General features: G+C 38.7%; 1 protein-coding gene across 4 annotated transcripts in view; it reads right to left on the bottom strand.

The window, feature by feature from the left end:
* Plcb1 (phospholipase C beta 1) overlaps positions 1–20,347 on the bottom strand; it is a 671,407-nt gene that overhangs the window by 598,926 nt on the left and 52,134 nt on the right. The window contains exon 1 of one of the 4 annotated variants that reach the window (XM_029535966.1): positions 8,621–11,242. The exons of the other annotated variants lie outside the window; for them this stretch is intronic. The gene's annotated coding sequence lies outside the window, so the exon portion shown is untranslated. Of the gene's footprint in view, positions 1–8,620; positions 11,243–20,347 lie in introns of those variants that run through there. 4 annotated transcript variants of the gene reach the window in all.

Genomic DNA, 20,347 nt, shown 5'->3' with positions numbered 1-20,347 from the left:
AACAGAGGTGGGGGGAGGGGTATGGGTAACTTTCGGGATAGCATTTGAAATGTAAATAAAGAAAATAATAATAATAATTTTTAAAAAAAGCTAGACTTTGGAAGATATGATAAATATTTTTTATAATTATGGAGTAGAAAAAATGTAAAACAACCATAAATAGAAAAATTATAGAGTTGGATAGCTTTNAGATTAAATTAAATTGAAGGCTCTTGCTCATCAAAATATANTATGTAAGAAAAGGAAATNGNGCCANTGAAATGATGCAGCTTTGGGTAAAGGCACTTGCCACTAGGCTTGATAACCCAAGTTTGGTCCCCAGAGCCCACATGGTAGAAGAGGAGAATGCAGTTGCTATTTGTTTTCCATATGTGAGCTGTAGCATGTACCCCTTCCTACATAAAATAAATGTAATAAAAAGGTTTTTAAAAAAATTTATTTCATTTCTGTAACAGTAAGAAAACACTATATGTTCAGTAAAACAGTGTTTCAGACGTTATCCCTCCCCGGATCCCCAATCGTCTTTCTCAGTTCTGGGGTGAGAAGGGAGCCCCCACTGCACAGTGTGCTGTGTTGCCAAGCCAAGCTGGCTTGCAGTGTGGTGAGTTTATTTAACACACTACCAACTTGTGAGGTTTTCAGTTTACAAAGGGCTTATCAAGATGTCACCCAATTGCACATCAAGGTGTGTCCTCACTGTTTGAATGATTAGACATAAGGGGCCTGAAGAGTCAGATTCACAGATGTGGACAAGTTCATCACTGGTGTTTCTCCTTCTGCTTATATCATCTAGAGCGGTGCTAAAAGCACACCATTCCCCAAGAGAACCAGCGAAGTGGAGAGTTTAAGGGAGCCTAGGTACAGCTTTCCTATTGGATGAATAGGAAAGGCGCTTCTTTGCTAGCTAGCTGTGTTTCATTTCATGGGTGCCAGCCTCATGTTTGCAGGGAAACACCATGCCCCTTATCCAAACAGCACCTTGCTAAGGGCTGTCTCAGGAATCCAAAGCTTTCTAAGCATGAAGTGAAGACTGTACACATCCTCCTTCATGCAAGACACCAGGAGCTTATGCTGATGTCCTGAGTTTTCCTTCATCTTGCAGTAATGGGAAAGCTAATCAGGCTTACTTAGCAAATGTCCTCCATCATCTTCCAATTTCAAAAGGGAATTTATCGTTCAGGAGGAACAGTCCTGTGAGATCAAATAGAGGAGGCAGAAGGCAATACTGACCACTGCAGAGCCCAGCATCACAGAAACCAAATCACAGGGTGAGCTGTGCACCTCTTCTGTCCCACAGGATTTAAAACTAGGATGGGAATCATGGCAGTCTCTAGTAACGTTTGTCAAATGCAAAAATGAGATTGGACTTTTTCTGACAGTGAGGACAAGGCTTTGGTTTTTCCAATTAGATTATACCAAGAACATTTCCCATAAATTAAATGACTTAAAATTATAGCAGCAGGGTTTGGACAGACATCAACTTGTGACAAAATCATATCAGATCTGGTCGCAGTGAAGACCTCTAGGTGAGTCAGGGAAGGGAGACCTCATCTTTCATTTTGTATATTTTTGGATTCTTTGGTTCTTTTTTTTTCCAACAGAGAAGACAGCATTGAAATTGGAAAGCCTCAAATGCATTCATCGAGCAAGATCCACTTTTGTAATTTAAGAACACAGAGAAAAAAAATGTATGTGTAGTAGAATAAAATAACCTTTTAAAACAATGTAATATACCACAGTAAAATTATCATAAGATTACAGCCTCCTTTGCTGTTCCTTAATTGCACTGTACATGTGCCTATTGTTTGAAGACAATAGCTAACTCCTTGGAGAACAAATGCTACATTTGCCAGGAGAAGCTATTTCCACTTTCACTTCTAATGGAAAAGCCACTTGGGTACTGAACTGAAAAATGTACACGAGTTTGTTCCCAACTGTTGACAATTCCCAAGGTTAAACACATTGGGTAACCTCAATTCTTACTTGAAAGGGGTGAGAGAGTATCCTTTCTCTTTTCCTCCAAGTTTAATCAGAAGAGCAGCCTGAGATCCTGTGGTCCTGGTAGCTGCCCCTTATAGCTCACAGCTATTCTTTCATGTTATCTCTGACATGATTAATCATCCTCTCCACAGAAAACTGCCAGCAAAGCAATTTTAAGAACAAAACGTATTAATATCATCTCCACTGCCTGGTCAAAAGCTCCCATTGTGAAGACCCAGACAAAAGCTGAACAATACTAAAGTATTGTTAAACACTCAACAAAATTACCCTCCATTCTCTATTACATTTACCTAACTAGCCTACTCTTTGGGTTATGAACATTAAGTTCACTAGTAAAATGTATATTCTTTATCTAACATGCATAATCGTAAAGAGTTGAAACATCTCTATTAAATGATTTTCAATTATCATCATACAGTAAGTGAAATATTAATTTGGTCTTGACATAATGATTTGATTCACAAGTTTCTTACTTTCTATATGGAGGTGCAGATCAAAGAGTACACATAAGCTCCTTGGGCTGAAAGCCTACTGTCATAGTCAGGAGCTAGCCATATGTCATCTATGATCCAGATGCAATGATATTAAACAGCTTACATTTTATTAGACTTCTGTTTGTATAGTGGGATGATGCCTGTTAAACCCTTTAATTAACTTGGGAAAGTACATTACATAAACAGAGAATTTCCTCTCTAAGGGCAACATCCTAGTGACGGAATGAAGTCATGTGTTCTCTACATTATTGCTATAAGAAAAATGACTGTTCCCCCCCTTCTTGTCGATGCTTGCATCAATGGTCTCCTTCTTTCAAAGCTTTTTATGAGATCTAATCTAGTTTAGTTATAAAGAAAATGAATAAAAAAATACTCCATTAGAAAAATAACACATCAAAGAAAACATTCTACCTGTTATCCAAGTATGCTATCACAGGCATGTAATCCTAGCACTTGGGAGACTGAGGCAGGAGGATTGAGATTATGAACATATAGCCTGGGATATGCTACAAGACTCTATCTTAAAAAGAAAAGAAAAGAAAAAAAAACCCTGATAGACAAATTCTCTAGTTACATGCTTCCAGCCCCATGTTCCAAAAAGATATTCTTTTTTAGGGTCTGTATCCTAAAAGTTCTAGAGTAGGATCTCATGACTCTGATAAAAAAAAAAGAGCAGGTGGGAAAAGCAAAACAAAGAAATATCCAATTGCTAATGATTCATTCCAAATACTGTTGCTGCTTTGAGACTGACCTCCTCCTGTCACCATTAAAATACCCCCATGAGTCTGTAAGGAGAGACAAGACTCCATGTCCTGCTTGGAATCATTTCAGTTTAAAAGTTGTAACACAGGTGAAGAATGGTGACAGTCACTAGAGATTTAAAAAAATAAAAAAAGGAGAATTTAATATTATAATGAAATAAAATGTATCACTGTGAAATAAAGTACATTTTTGGACCAAGAGTAAATATGTAATAAAGGACTGACTCACAGATTCTCTCAGACTTTCTCTGTGGTTTTTTAAGTGCAGACCTGAAGCTGGCATTGTGTCACACAAGGGATAAAGCCTATCTTCTTAATGATGCTACAGAGAGGGGCAGGGTTGACCGCACCGCACACCTTTTGAAGTTAAGGAGGACAGACCCACAACAGAGAACTGTAGCATCTTCCATGACAGAGAACTTCAGCATCACTCATGACAGAAGCTAGACAGACTGCTGCAACATACCCACTGTAATTATTAGTTAATGTAACACCAGTCTTCCATTTATAACCACAGTTTCAATATAATTAACATTTTCCATAAAAGAATCAATTTTGTCTCCTCTGTGTTTTTGAAGATGTTGCATAAATATCATTATAGCAGCAGAAGGGAACTTAAAACCAACTCTAATGAAACAGCTGGCTTCATGTCTGAATATCCCTCCCAGTTCTATGTAAACAAACAATTACACTTTGCATGTTTATGATCAGGGTGGGTGTACCTTCTTTTATTTCCCATAATTTAATATATAAGGATAGTGCCTTACTGTCCAATTTTATGCCTGTGACACAAACATTTAATGCTATGGAGACATCAAGACTTTCTTGTCTTTTTTTTTTTTCTTAAATCATCTATGTCTAACTGTTTTCATGCTAAAACACGGCCATCACTTATTTTCTAAATACAGCTCTTAAAACTTAGTTTTATTTTATCCAGAATGTTGATGATTTTTCCTTCATCTTGAGGACACTTCCTTCAGAGGTGTTGTGATTAAGATGCTGCAACAGCTCCTCTGTTTAGCTGTAGATGTCTCGCCCTGCAGCTCTGATGCTAAGAACATTACTTAGGGTACCAGGCACAGTGGCACAGTAAAGATACCTTATCAAAATATAATTCATGTACCCTGACATCTGCAATTAAAACAAGCTTTATGGATGAGTGAACAATGAAGACTCCTCACCTAAGAAAATAAAAATGGCAGAAGCATGTGTGCACACAGATATAAGTCCTAGCCAGGAGAAAGAAGCCACACAGATGTGTACCCCTTATAAACTCTTCTTGGGGCAAAATCTCAAACTATATTTGCAATGGAGTTTGTTGTAAAATGATTTTAATTTTTATTAACTTATTTAACAATATTTGTGGAAATTTTTCAGGTGCAAGAAAGATTTCCTCTCTAACAAAAACTGTTAGTAGAGAACCCAACCAGGCTCTGTCCTTACACAGATGCAATCTTTGATACACAAATTTTAAATTTGCTGTTTTACCATATGCCCAGAAATGAACAGAACAAAACAGAACTGCAAGTGTCAAGGTTATGTTAACCCACCTACCCCTGCCTCGTGCAATCCTATACAATTCTAATCCACCGTTGAGTTCAAATAACACCCAGATTCCCTGCAAATATATGTCAATGACTTAGAGTGGGTCTCTGAAGGTGACATCTTCATAACATGACCAAAATATCTAGATATCTCACTTTAAATCCTCAATATGACTAAATGCCCAGTGTCTGATCCTGTTTATTAAGTATCAAAATTAACTTCTAAATACCCATCTGTGATGAGGAGGACACAACATCTGCCCCAACACTGGGGAGTAACTGGGACCAACAGGATCCAGGCACCCAGGAACTCTGTCCAACCAGTGGCACAAGTTCCTTCTGGGCCTGTGCCCTGAGCAGACCTTGAGGCAAACTCCAAAGCCACTCCCAAAACACCCAGAAGAAGCTCCACTCCCAGGTACTCATCTAGGATCATAGGATCAGAGCCAGTCCCTCAACACCCAGAGGAAGCTCCACTTCCAAGGGTTCCAACATGCCCAGGGTCCCTGGATCCCAGGAGCTTGGCCACACCAGGATCTCGGGGTCCCAGAGGCAGCTTGACAACCAGGAGCTCTGATATCCAAGATCACAAGATCACAAAGACAGCTGGATTCTGAGGAGGTCTGACACAACCAGGATCATGGAAGGACAGGCTCCAGTCAGATATACCAAGGGCAGGTAGCACTAGAGATAACCGGATGGCAGGAGGCAAGCATAAGATCATAAGCAACAGAAACCAAGGTTACTTAACATCATCAGAACCCAATCCTTCCACCATAGCAAGTCCTGGTTACAAGATCACACCAGAAAAGCAAGATTTGGATTTAAAATAAAAATCTCATGATGCCAACAGAGGACTTGAAGAAGAAAATAAATAACTCACGTAAAGAAATACAGGAGAACACAGGTAGGTAAACAGCTAGAAACCCTCAAAGAGGAAACACAAAAATCCCTTAAAGAATTATAGGAAAACACAACCAAAGAGGTGAAGGAAATGAATAAAACCATTCAAGATCTAAAAATGGACATACAAACAATAAACAAATAACACAGGGAGAAAACCCTGGAGTTAGAAAACCTAGGAAAAAGAGCAGGAGTCACAGATGCCAGCATCAGCAACAGAATTCAAGAGATGGAAGAGATAATCTCAGGTGCAGATGATACCATAGAAAACATGGACAAAACAATCAAAGAAAATGCAAAATGCAAAAAGCTCCTAACCCAAAACATCCAGGAAATCCAGGACACAATGAGAAGATAAAAACTAAGGATAATAGGTATAGAAGAGAGTGAAGTTTCCCAACTTAAAGGGCAAATAAATATCTTCTACTAAATTATAGAAGAAAAGTTCCTTGATATCTTAAGAACTTTTCCTTACTATCTCTTAACATCAATGGACTCAAAAAGACATAAACTAATACTGGATATATAAATGGGACCCAGCATTTTGCTGCATACAGGAAATGCATCTCAGTGTCAAAGACAGACACTACCTCAGAGTAAAAGGTTGGAAAACAATTTTCGAAGCAAATGGTCCCAAGAAACAGGCTGGGGTAGCCATTCTAATATTGAATAAAATCAACTTTCAACCAAAAGTTATCAAAAAAAGATAAGGAAGAACACTTCATACTGGTCACAAATGTTCCTGCACTGCCTACCTTTCTCTCCTGCATCACTGTTCCGACCTTACTGTCCCATGCCCTAGGCTCTGGTTTCACTGCCTTCACTGCCTTCACTCTCTAAGTGTTCTCAGGGGAAGCTCTCTCACATTGCCAAGCTCAAGTGATTCACAGACTCAAGACTCAACGTACTTCCCATCTGTACTCAAACTGTCTGAAAGCTCAGATCCTACTGACTCCAGGATCTCTGGACCCACCGCCTCAACAGGCTTCCTTTGAAATGCTCTCTTTCAGGGTAGTCTACTTTCTCCTCCACTCCACAGAAGACTCTCAGTACTATGCTACTGGGGACTCTATCTCCAGTTGCATGGGTCTAGCACAAAGTAGATGCTCAGTGAACAATTACCCAAGAATGTATGTATAAATAAACAAATGGCTTAAAAGATATGAAATGGAAAAGGCGTATCTGCTCTGCGTCAAATGTGCTGGCATTACTATATCACTGGGAGAAATCTGTTTCACTCCATTTGTGCTTTCAAAGCAAAAATAGAGTAGGCAGAATGGCTCATAAAAAGAAATCATACCTTTATTTCTCTCAGTTCTGAGGATGGTTACATATAAATCAAAGTACCTGGCAGATTCCATGCCAGTTGGATACCACACTCTTCCTCCCAGAAGGGTATCTTTTCCTGTTTATTGTGTGGCAATAAGAAAGAAGGATGTCATGGATGCTTTCCTAAAGGTGCTAATATCATTTTCAAGGGACCACCTAGAACACTCCTTGCCACCTTCGAAAGGGCCCAAGTCTGCAAGCCACAACAGCAACTTTCAGCAGAGGCAGACCTTCACTCTCAGCAACACAATGGCAAATTAGTGCTTTATCTTTTCAGCCGCTTTTATTTTCTTTTCTCCATTGGAATGCTTTCTCCTTTATTTTCTGAAAAGGTTTTCTACTAATAGCATCTGGGAAAAGCCCGTCTTCATAATGTTGAATAATTATGCATTTTTTTCCAGTCGAGTATTATTTCTACTTAAATCAGAGAAAAGGTGCTAAATTGGATATGTAAATTGAGTTAGTATAAGGGGGCTGAAAGAAGTCATTGCAGGTTGCAAAGAGTTTAGATGTTATGAAACATGCCTCAACTTTGTCTCCTTGTTGCTACTGCATTGTTACTCCCTGAGCAATTCTAGTCTAGTCAGATGTGGACAGTAAGAGAGACACTGTCATGGTCACAGATAGAATGGTAGAATGCCCTTTTGCTTCTAGTACTGAAAGTGCAAATCTTTCAGCAAGAGAAGATGAATCTATTTATTACTAAGTCTTTTGGGGTAAAATATTAACATTTATTTACTATAGTCTATTATTTATTATAGTCTATTAGATGTCCTAGCTGAAAATACATTAGCCCTCTCCACCAGGACCACAGAAGACCTCCTGTCAATCTAAAACATGAACTTCATCACTGTTGCCATTTTCCTTTCCCCAGTCCTCACCAGGCATGCTTTTGCTAAATTGTAAGTGTGGTAATACTTGTTATTTGCCCATTCTAAAATCCATGTAATTCTATGTCTTTAAACTTATGAACAATTAGTCTGACATACGAATATGGTTTCTGTCAAGTGCTAAGGGATTAAATATTTAGCTATTTACTTATAAACATTTACGTATAAAAGAAAAATGGCACGCCACACTAATGAGAATGTTTGCAACTTTGGCACTTTGAATGCTGAAATAGTCATAGCTCGTGATTCTGCAGCAATAGGTATCTTAGGCATTAATTGCTTCAACCTGAAAAAGATCTGAAGAAGTAGTAGAAAAATCTAAGTCCCAGCAAAGTCCACAAAAGAGAAAAGATCACAAAAGGACACGAAATTCAAATTAAGGGATCATACTAGAACAGATCCCAATATCTAGCAAATACTGTGAATTACATCAAAGTAAGTGTGCTACCTCGACAATAGAACTGTTTCCATTTCATGTCAGAGAAAGCAGAAATCAGATATGTGGTGGCGACACGGTAGCACTAGAATTCATGTTTCCATCTTTCTGCTCTGGACTCTTAGTCCAATGCTTTCTCCTGGACCCTAGCATCTGCTGAGGCTCTGGACATCTATACTTGGGAAGAAGAAAGCAAAGTAAAAAGACTCTGTGGTTGATCAAATCTGTGACAGAATATTAAGGGACACCAAATGTCACTTACGTGTCACTGGCCCAGGAGCTGCACAAGGCGGCAAGGGAAGCTGGAGGATGTCATTTTCATGTCTAAAGAAAAATGTTCCCGTTTAAATGAAAAAGAAACAGGGATAAGATATTTGGGGGTGGAAAAATAGCTGTCCTTGAGGTTCCTATGAGAACATAACAGTCGTCTTTTCTCCATTTTTCATCAACTTGTACATGAACACACTTTAAAAAGTATAAAGAAGGTTCATTTAGCCAGTGAAGATTTTTCACACCCACCCATCTCCATCTGCCAGTTTCCACCCACCACAAAACACTTTTATTCATTTTTTTTATATCTCCTAGCTTCTTTAAGGCAAAAATGTGCAAAAGAAGATTATTCTTACCTCTTCCCCCTCCCCCAGGAGCTATTTCCAAATCAGTACCCAGAGACATCATTCCTCTCCACTGCTACTTCCTCTGAATTTCCTTTTATAGCTGCATAGTACTCCCCGGCTATGGCCATCGGGGCTTAGCTAATTCCCGCCCCTGTCAAATATTTTGTTTGGGTCCCAGTCTTCTATTTAACCTAAGTGCACGTCGGTAAGTTTGCTGTAGCAGCAACCTGCAGAAGCTGCACTTTGAGCTCAAAGGGCATACTTATACTTTTGACAGGCATCACCGGTGTTCCATTCGTATATGTGATAATGATTTAAACTCCCATCAGCAGCACGTGAACATATCTGTTTCCCACAGCCTCGTCTAACATATAAGGATCCGAATACCAGTTATCTGTACTTTGAATGTTGTCTTTTAGCCACTAATTATATTAAAATATTCTAAGTATTACATACAAAGGCAGAAATCCTTGGCTGGACTTGAACATGCACAGCAAATGTCTTAGCAATGCTGGAAATGTACTGGATAGTCAGTAGAAAGTATTTTTCCATTAAGGTCAGCCGGTTCTATATGGATATTAGACCACTTCCTGTAAACAAGCCCCATTTTCATAAGATCTTGCAACAAGCTCACAGTCTTTTACACATACCTTCACCATCTGCCTCCCATTATATTGTTGAGCTGCCTTCTGCCCTAAACATATGCCCTTTCTCCTCTATAGCTTCTCTGAACATTCTCTCTGCCTATTCTACATCTGAGACTTTTCTACCTGTCCCCAAGGTACTATCCCTACCTGCTGAATCCTCAGGTACCTACACACTGCTGTCATTCAGGTGCCGCTTGTTCCTTGTAGCTGACGGAAGTGCACTACTATCTCCGCAGGCAGATTAGAAGGGATGCACAGCTAATCTCTGTCTCTGACCTGAGAATTCAGGCAATGCTGCATTCTTCCTCGTGGAAGCCTTTATGTCAAAACGCTTAGGAAGCCTGGATGACAGACCTCAATCTTCCCAGGAGGTGATGTCACTGGTCATGGGCCCTTAATGTTGTCTTTAGTCATTTTGACTCCCCCATTTAGCAGTGTACAGTTCCTTGCTTTGGTCTTATTAATTTTTCTTTGAAGTTTGAAATTACATCAAAATAAAACATTACTCCCCAAAAGCCACAAATATATTCAGCCCTGAAGCCCTGATGCATATGCTCTTACCTCAGAAACGTGTTTCATCCAAGGCCCTTCTATTATCTCCAGTCACATCTGTCAATTTGCTTTCCTTGCCAGAACACAACTACTACGACCTGACTTAGTGTGCTAGGCACAGGGCACTGACAAATAACATCTATCCAGCTTCCTCACTGGCCTGGGGCCACTCTCTTAGGAAAGGACATTAAATATTTGAAACCACCGAGTGACCTCCAGTGAACTGCACCTGTAATAAAAGCCAGTGCATTTAGAAAAATAGAGATCACCTCCAGGTCTCTAGTTACTTATTAAAGGGCTCCCAGTGCTGCTAAAGAGTTAATGCTCACCCTTAAATAGCCAGCTTTAAGCTGATAAATAATCTGGGTGCTGTGAGTAAAATGCAATCAGGGCCATTAAGCACCTACAGGTTGCCTGTAGATGCCTCCACCTCTAAACTCAGTAGCCAACCAACCGGAAGATTCAAAATAACTGAATCCCCACCTCATTCTGCCATCACAAATACAAGATTACAAGTGTGGGCATCAAGCTCACTAACCACAAAGCATCACTTTCTCTGATAGCAAGGGGAAAGAATTACAAATTTCAAAACGGGAGTATTGGCATTGGGGAATAGTTAGGATTTTTCTCGAGTGTAGAACGGAACAGTCTCACCTAATCAAGCAAAAATAACATGAAGCTGTATACTTTTAACAGTGAGTGTAAAAAGAGATTATCAAGAAAGTACTTATCTGAGAATTTCATGTGGTTCATACACTGACCTGATTAATGATTAACAAGGCTTCCCGGAAAAAGCATGGGGGTATGTACAACTAGTAAAAAAGGGGGGGGAGGGGTCTGCTGCTTCAAAATCACAGGGGAATGGACTCACCTGCCATCTGATCTGAAGAACTCTGACTCTAGAAGTGTATACAGAATCTATAGGTCTGTGTTTCTGTGTTCTAATGTATCAGTGGATGAGAAAAGGGGACAAGCGGGGTGCTTGTTCATTACCAATTCGGGATACCCTAGCAACAAGCCAGCTGGTCTCAAGTCACAGCCTTGTGACCTAATAGAACATTAACAAATACTCTGTTAAAACTACCCTTTCTACTATCCTTCTTCTGGACACTTATGCAACTTGTTTTCTTAGCAAAGCATCCCCAAAGAGTATGAGTTCCTCACTGGCTCTGCATGTGACCAACAGCAAGGAAGAGGGAAGTTGTCGGCACTCAAGTTCTCCCAAGCTGAAACAGACCTAACTCTTAGATAAATCTTACTGGAAGTAATATAAGATGTGGGGGCTGGAGAATCAATATGTTGTCGTAACCCTGCTGCTTAAGAATATATGGATGATAAATTATGGCAAACTTTACAATGTGATTGAAAAATCCATTCATCCACAAGGTCATTGGGCTTCCTATGAGAACATCAGACTGTGTCTGCCAGAACCTTTGTTGCAAAGTAGAAAGGGATCCATTTCCCTTTTCTCTGCTTCGAAAATGTCTGATTTTTACATGTACAAATTGAATAACTCCTAATAAGAATAAAATAAACATAATACATATTTCAATAAATTATATGAATTTTAAGTACATATTCACATAAACATGATGTTCAACCATACCTTTATAGTAAAATGGTTACTAAAATACTAAACCAGCATGCCCTCTCATTTCAAAGTACTTATTTCCCCTACAAGAGGAGATATAATTTACTCATTAAGCAAAAAAAAAAAAAAAATTAATAAAAAGTAATCAATCTGATCATTGTTGAATCTTAAACTACTTGGTTCAATAATCATTTCTTCTTTATGAAATTCTTTATCATGTTTCATTTCAATGTGCCTATAAGGCATAAGCAAACCACCACCATCATCAACCCAGCACACACTAGACAGTAGCCATATTTGTTTATAGTTTAGCTATCTACTTTAACACTTTCTCTATCACTATACATACAGTAGGCACTGCTGGAGTTTGAAACTTGAATTACATATTCAAACTCCCATTCATAGTAGCTATGTGAAAACCAGAGGTGGGAATACTGCCACCACCACACTCATTATCCACTGCAGACATTGGTATTTATTTTAACAGGCATCAATGCCAAGGACAATGGAGAAAAATCAATTATAAGAACTCTATGAAATAAACGGTGTCTGGCCAGCCACTTCTCTCACCAAAAAGAATGGACTGAGAACATTGTGCCATTATAAAATATGTGATTAAAGAGAAAACTGTGAACCTAATTAGATCAGTCACTGATGAACTGGAAAGAGGGCAGAATTACAGATATACCCAAAGGACGTGGTAGCTGTTGTGGTACCCCGAGGGTAAGAAGACAATTCCAAAGTTTTAATATGGGGATGTCAAGGAAGATGACACGAGGAGCTAAGACGAAGATGAATTGTAGGATCAGGGTGGGAGAAGAATGATATGGTCATGGTGAGGCACAGAGTTGGAAGCTCTATAAGGTTACAAGTCAAAGGGCTTCACAGGTAACAGGAAGCTAAGGCTGGCATGGCAGATAAGAGATCAGAACTGCATACTAAAAGTGAGTGATTGCATATCATAGGGGTGGGTGAAGTCATGTGAGAACAAACACAAAGTGACAAGGTCCAGCACGCATTTTGGAAGGAAGCATTATTACATGGCTATGCAGAGAACCAGTCTCACCAAAAGCTCAGGCTATTGAGGTCAGAATACTATCACGATTGTGCTGAGGTCAAGACTTACAATGGTGCTCAGAGCCTGTGATAGATCCCAGCAGAAAAGTACATACTGGTCTCTGCCTAGGAGATAAGGTGCTCTGACAGCTGATTTGACTAAAGGCAAAACAAAACAAAACAAAACCTTCAGATTTCTCTAATCAACCTATCAGTTCTCCCTCAAAATTATGTCTCAAATTGAGAGACCTCCCAGACTTCCTCTGCCCACTTCATAATTATTTTCTTCATCACACAAGTACTTCCAATAATAAAATCTTTGCATATTTAATCCCATCAGTGCTTCCACTTCTCAGAGGCTTTGAACAACCAGAGGCACACAAAGAAACTGATGACATTCCCCCACTAACTGTCAATCATCAGATCTTCGCAGCACCGTGGTTGGTAGCAAAATCACAGATAGGCAAAATGTGTATACCTCTGGCACACAGAAAATGTTATACATGAAGCTTATTTCACAGTCAATGTAAAACAACGATATTAAATAACTGACTTCTTTATTGAAGAAGAAGAGGGAGGAGAAGAAGAAGAAGAAGAAGAAGAAGAAGAAGAAGAAGAAGAAGAAGAAGAAGAAGAAGAAGAAGAAGAAGAATTCAAATAGCAAAAAGAATATGTCAAAGAACTAAGAACATTGACACCAAGCTCATGTGTAGTATATGAGACTAAAAGAAGCATAAAATTTCTTATCATTTAGATATTTAGTTCATTTACTCATGCAGAGTAATCACATCCATTTTCACTAATCTAGTGAATGAAGTAAAGTTTTAAACCAATCAATCAGGAGTCAAAAATATCTCTCTAGACATATTCCATAGTAGAAAGCTGGAGATAAAGCAAGCACCAGGAAAATACTGTAAAGTTAAAAGGTACCTTAAAAATCAGGCCAACTTGTGGAGTAAGGATTGATGGTATGAGCTATTTTTAGTGAACTCTTTGACTAAATCTCCAGACAAAAAGTAGGAACAAGTAACATTACAGCATTTGAAAGATTTTCAAGTGACAATCATATACAGAATTATGATATTGTCCTTCATGCAGAAGTTTAAGAAACAGAACAGTCGTAAATCCTTCAAAAGAACTAGATGACAAAATCCAGCAACTAAAAGTGAATCAAACATAAATAGTTATGAGTGGAAACTGTAGAACTAAATACTTGGACGTTTTAACTCTCCTTCTCTTGTGAGAAATGGTCACTGATAAATGAATGGAAAGAGTTTAGAGGTACAGTGGCAATGTTATCTTCCTTTACTGTTCCCGCCCACACAAGGTAAATGCCCTGAAAGAGGTATTTGTTGTTTATGTGAACATGATTCTATTCTTATTCATTTCTCGCATTACCCAGTTTCTGAACAACACCATGCTAGTGCCTGATATACTATACAGGTCTTTGTTCATCACTACAGAGAGAGATCTTATAGCCTCTTCATTTGGCTCTGTGCAATCTTCAAAATCTTTGCTTGTATGAACAGCTCACAACTTATTCAACTGGTTACCCCCGGTTGACAGGAGCTTACATAATTTCTGAGAGAGTATATTACAGCAGCCCTGGGACTCAGATAATATATACATCATTTTGTACATATACAAGCACATATGAAATAACAGCCCAAAGAGAAGCTGCTGAGTAAACCTCTACATATTTCTAGCTCCGGTAGATATTACCAAATAATAATAGAGGGATCATTGCACTTTCTCCAGAGATGTATGCATGATAAGGTCTGTTTTTTTCAGCCTTATTAGGAGGCATGGTCAAACTATTGAATGGTTGATCCTGGTATGTTAGAAATGGAAGATCAGTGTAGTGACAATTTCTACTCAACTGTTAGGAATGGATTTGTGTTTCTTTTATTTTTTTCATATCTAAGAGTTTTCTGCAGTTTCCACTTTAATTGGATTGCTGAAATTCTGACAATTAATTTTAATCCACTTCAAGAACTTCAAGAGCACCATGGCGTGGTAGACGCTTTACAAATGTAAAACTATTAAAGCTAATACCTTTAGCGAAAGAGAGGCTGATGAGAGTAAGAAAGAACACTCTCCTATGCACTTTCTAGATCTTTCACAGCACAAATTAGATATGGATACAAGCTAACGTTTAGTTACATAGCTACTGAAAAAAATCCAATATCTTCAGACTCATTCTCACTCTCTCTTTAGCTGCAATTCTCAAACTGCCAGTTGCATTTTGGGTCGAAGGACCCTTTCACAAGAGTGGCCTATCAGATATCATGCATATAAGATACTTACACTATGGTTTGTAATAGTAGTAAAATTACAGTTATGAAGCAATGATGAAATAATATTATTGTTGGGGGTCACACAACACGGGGAACTGTATAGAAGGGTTGCAGCATTAGGAAGGTTCAGAACCACTGTACTAGAGGGAGCTTTTGGAAATTACAGCATTACCTGGAATTCAGTCACCTGGGTTAGAAGCAAATGATTTTATGCTTACTCCAAAGTAAGTTAACTCTCACAGTGTTGGTCGGATGACTTCGTGGCACACATTCTCGATACTCTGACAGCATTCCTCCTTCCAGGCCCACTTCTTGCATGCATAGAACAGAGGTGAGTTCTGAAATCATAATCTACAACTTCCAGTGTGTGCTCCTGGGTAAAAATGTCTGAAGTATATTTTAATCGCTTGTACTTTCTTTATTAAAAATTTACGATTCCCCATCATTGCTACAAAAGTAGCCATCATTTTAATGTAGAAACATTCGTGATTTCTAAACGATCTTTATAAGGAATGGAAGTTACAACCACACCAAGAGAACCATTGTTCTTTCAAAATAGCAACAGGTAAAAGTCGTATCTCCGGTACTCTAACAATAAAAAAAACTCGATATCAGAAATCAGCTTTCATCTTCGTAGCTGCTGACATGGTGATCCAGAATTCAAGTAAAACTTAGCCCAAGAAACTTCTATTTCGGAACCATGCAGGTACCTGCACGTGGACACATAAAGACATGGACCAGTGAGCAGCGATGACGCACAACCCATTACCTTTTTGCTTAAGTCTTTTTCTAGCTGGCAAGTTTTACTTCCGGAGCACACCTGGCTTACACTCGGATAAGCCTAAAAAGACTTAACATTTATAAATGGCATTCTGGAACTCATAAACTGAAACTAGCTCATTGCAAATTGTCTCTGCTTTGAATTTTTAAATCCTTCCTATTTGTTGAGAATTTCATGTATATTTAGTATTTTTGATGAAGTTTAACCTCTATCCCCTCTACTCTCTTACTGTCCCCACTGTCCCCTCTCAATTTCATGTATTTTTTTAAACCCACCAAATGCACTTAGTACTGACAGTATTACAAGGGTGTAGGGCCATCTGCTGGAGCATGGGTAGCTTCTCAGGGGTCACATCCTTGAAGAAAGCAGAATTCCCCTTTCCCAGCAGCCACCAACCAGCAACAGTTCCTTGGATAGGCATGGGACTCCATGGCTCCTCACCCACTCTATGCTGGAATTTGATCATGTACAACTCTTGTGCAGGCTGCCACAAGTGATGTTAAGTTCATATGTACAACTGTTCTGTTGTGTCCAGAAAAAAAGTGTTTTTGTAGTCATCCAATACTTCTTGCTCTTACAATCTTTATACACCTTTTCGATAGTGATCCCTGAGCCTTCAGAGGAGGGGTATTCCATAGATGCCCAATGTAGGGCTGGGCATCTGAAGTCTCAAATGTTGACAATATGTGGCTCTTTATGTTAACTGAAAACTTGTACAAAAAGAAACTGCTGAGGGCTGAACAGTTCACTGATCTATGGGTATAATGAGAAACTATTAGGAATCACTTTACCACTGTGTCCATTTAGCAAAACAGTAGTAGCAGGTACTCCTCCAGGACCTATGACGTTCCTAGACTCAAATTCTTGGTCTTATTAACAGTAACAAACATGAGTTTTCTCTTATGGATTAGGCTTTAAAGACAATTAAAAAGTAGCTGCTCTTGGTCAGTCCTATAATATCCATACCACTATTGGACCAGTGTGAGTATCTGGCCAGGCCAGGTGTTCTTTGCCACATAGGGATTACAGCAGTGTAAGGCTGATAGTTATTTTTCTTCTCCAGTAGTGAATGCGGGATCTTCCAGCACTATGAAAACCAGCCAGGAGGGAGGAAACTTCTTAGTCAGTACCAGCTTGATTGACGTCCTATGAATGAAGTATCTGATGTCCTCAGCAATTGGGTACTGCCATCAAGGTCTTGAGGGAAACTAAGGCCATGTTATGTTAGATGATGTCATGTAAGCCCGTCATGTTTGGGGTTCTAAAGTGCACTACTGGCCAGCAACCCACTGACCACTGCCTCTGCCAGCTGTATGAGGGAGGCAATGAGGTGTCATATCCAAACCTAGACTTCATGCACTCTTCTGTGCTCTGTTTAATTCCATAGAGCCCTACTTCTTTCTAGAGAACAAACTCAGGCTTGCCAAGTAGAAGAGGGCAGACCGTACAGAGTAGCACAAGTCATCCTGTGCCACCTAGCCCCTGTTCCAAGAAAAACAGCCCATGGCTGCCACTAGGCTTTATTTGAGAGCATTGGGTGTCTAGGTGAGGCTCTCCACTCCCATTGTATAACTCCATTTAAAACCAGTTCAAATGTATATATATTTTAAGAAGATTCTACAGTACCAAAAAAGCTAGCTAATTTTAATTCTCTATAAACCTACCAGGAGTTCCAAACCATGCTTCAATTAGTTTAACATCCTGAATAGTGGAACATTAAAATACTCCAGGTATTCGCTGTACTTTCTATTAACAGAAAGATTAAATGAATTAAAAAAAAAAAACTTACACATAGAGTTTTATTGAAAGGTGGAAGGTTAGACATTAACCAAAATTGAACTTAACAGCTAAGAAATACGTTCGCAAATTATTCATTTCACTCAAACAATTTTGTGATTTGAGCATAAATTTTGTTTGTTTTGAAAACGATGCTCTGAGAACTTTAAATGGGAGTCACATAGTTAAATGACAAACAAGGACTGAATCCCAGAAGAACATAGGGATAACCACTGGTTCTGCAGTAAACGAAACATAGTAACTGTCTATGTGTCTGTAAGAGCAATGCACAGCGAGGTCAAAGCCCAGGAGCTAAGTGATACATCTTACTTCATGGATATGGGCCAGGATAATGGCCTTGTGCATACTGCTAAAGTAATAATTACTCATCCATAACATGAGATATAAGTCCTATAAGACTTAGACAAAGAATGATTTCACTCAATCTCGTATCTTATAAATTGAAGGTGTGTGTATGCAGTATGTATTCATCTACACATGTGCTTACAGGTACACGTTCATGTTCAAGTCCTTCGAGGAGTTAAGTCTGTCATTTTCACATCTGTGTAAAATTATTTTATGACAACTGACATTTATTACTATAGCATGAAATATTTTCTGATAAATCTAATACTACTAATCCTGAGAAGGCAGTAATGCCAAGAACATCTTTGAGCTTCTGTCATGATTTATCATGTGCAGGTCTGGGTATTCACCAGTTACTCAAGGTATGGACCACTATCTTCAGCACGTGGTCCCTCATCTGGCTGCTGTATCATTTCTTCCCTACCCCTCCTTACCTTCACCTGGGCTTGATGCCTGACAGCCACACACAGGTTGTCCATGTCCAAAGAGTTCCTTTATGTTAAAACTCTTACATAAATGGAATTAGAAAGAATGTAACCTTTTGGCATGGAATTGTTTTATTCCACTTGCTGAGTAGCTCTGCATGTTGTGTGTGTGCATGTGTGTGTAACTCTAGCTCATTACTTTTAGTTACTGGGTTGTACTTCAGGCACCAACTTAGTGTAACTCTTCACTCTGAAAGACACCACAGCAGTTTTCAGTGTGATGGCATTGTGAAAAATAATCTACTATGACCATATCAGTGTAAAAATGCTCTTCAAGTTTTGCGATGTATGCTTTCGGAGTAGCACTGCTGTATAACATGGCAATACATAATTTGCCAAAGGAAACTACCCAGCTGTTTCCCAGCATTCTATGCTGTCTCACATGCCCACCATCAGTGACCAGTGATCAGATCTCCCTACTTCCTTGCTAGTCACTCTTTTAATTGTACCTCTCCATAGGTGTTCAGTGGCATCTCACCAAGTTTCAGTCTGTATTTCCCTAACAGATTTGACAACGTCTTACAGGCCACCTGTTTAAGTACTTTAAGAGGTAAACTGTGTGTATACCTTTTATCACTTCTCTTGCTTTGTTGTCAGTTCCTTGATGACTTGTTTAGTACTCTACCTTGATCTATATAAAGTAAATGAGACAGGGTGCCACAATTAATCTCAAGCTGGCCTTGAATTCATTACCCTTCTGCTCCAGCCTCTTGTGTGTGGAGATTACAGTATGTTTAGCTATAGGTTTTAATGGGTTATGTCTTTGCATACTTTGGAATTTAAATGATTTTTAAGATTATTAAAACTTTGTTATAAAGAACTTACCATTTCCACACAACATGCAGTGAAATTAATTGCACACACAGTCTTTACCCCTCAATGAATGTTCCACACAGTTACAACAGCCTTTCTGAAGTTTTGGAGCTTTATTTACACAGGACTTTATACTTTCACTGTCAAATTTATTTTTATGCACTTATCCTCACCCAAACCCAAAAATTCCTGAACAATGTTAAAACTAGGAAAAACAAGTATAATTATCTTTATATCCATTCCTATGACTCAAATGTCCTTCACTTGCATTCAGTCTTTCCTTATCACCTAATAGTGACTCTTTCATACATCTTAGACTGTGCCCACGTAAACATTTGCTTACATGTACACATGCGTATGCACACACACATCCATGGGTGTACACACACAAATTATGGGCTAGAAACCGTTTATGAGGGAGAATGTATTATTTTTTAAGCTGACACTGTGTAACTCAATATTATATATTTTAATTTCATTTATTTTCATAAAACTTTTGTGATTTCACATCTTTAGAGTTGGATAGTATTCTATTTTACATATGTTCTAGATTATCCATCCATCAGTTGGTGGACAACTGGGTTCCAATTCTTTGCCACTGTGAATTAAGCAGTAAATTGCCAATAAAATAAATAAATAAATTCCCTAAATAGACAGTTTTCTTTATACATGTTTGTAGCAGCCATTCTGGCTATATCTAGACATACAATAACATGTGTGACTTACCATAGTCTATAAATACAATGTTTTGTTATTTTTCTTGAAATATGAAGACCAGCTACTTAGGTTTCTTATCTCTCCCTGGCTTTATATAGAATTTTCTTAAAGATCAGATAGTAACATAATTTAATTTCAACCTAAAAGATCGTATAAGACTCACAAGATTTTATTTCTGTTCTTCCTGTTGCTTACTTCTTTCTTCTGGTCCTTTTTTTTCCAGCCCGAACTTATACACTACTACATATAGACTTTACACTACTACATATGGACTTTACACTACTACATATG

The sequence above is a fragment of the Mus pahari genome, chromosome 3 (genome assembly GCF_900095145.1).
Source record: "Mus pahari chromosome 3, PAHARI_EIJ_v1.1, whole genome shotgun sequence".
Taxonomy (NCBI): domain Eukaryota; kingdom Metazoa; phylum Chordata; class Mammalia; order Rodentia; family Muridae; genus Mus; species Mus pahari.
The sequence above is the reverse complement of the archived record's forward strand: the minus strand, read 5'-3'. Positions and strand labels throughout refer to the sequence as shown.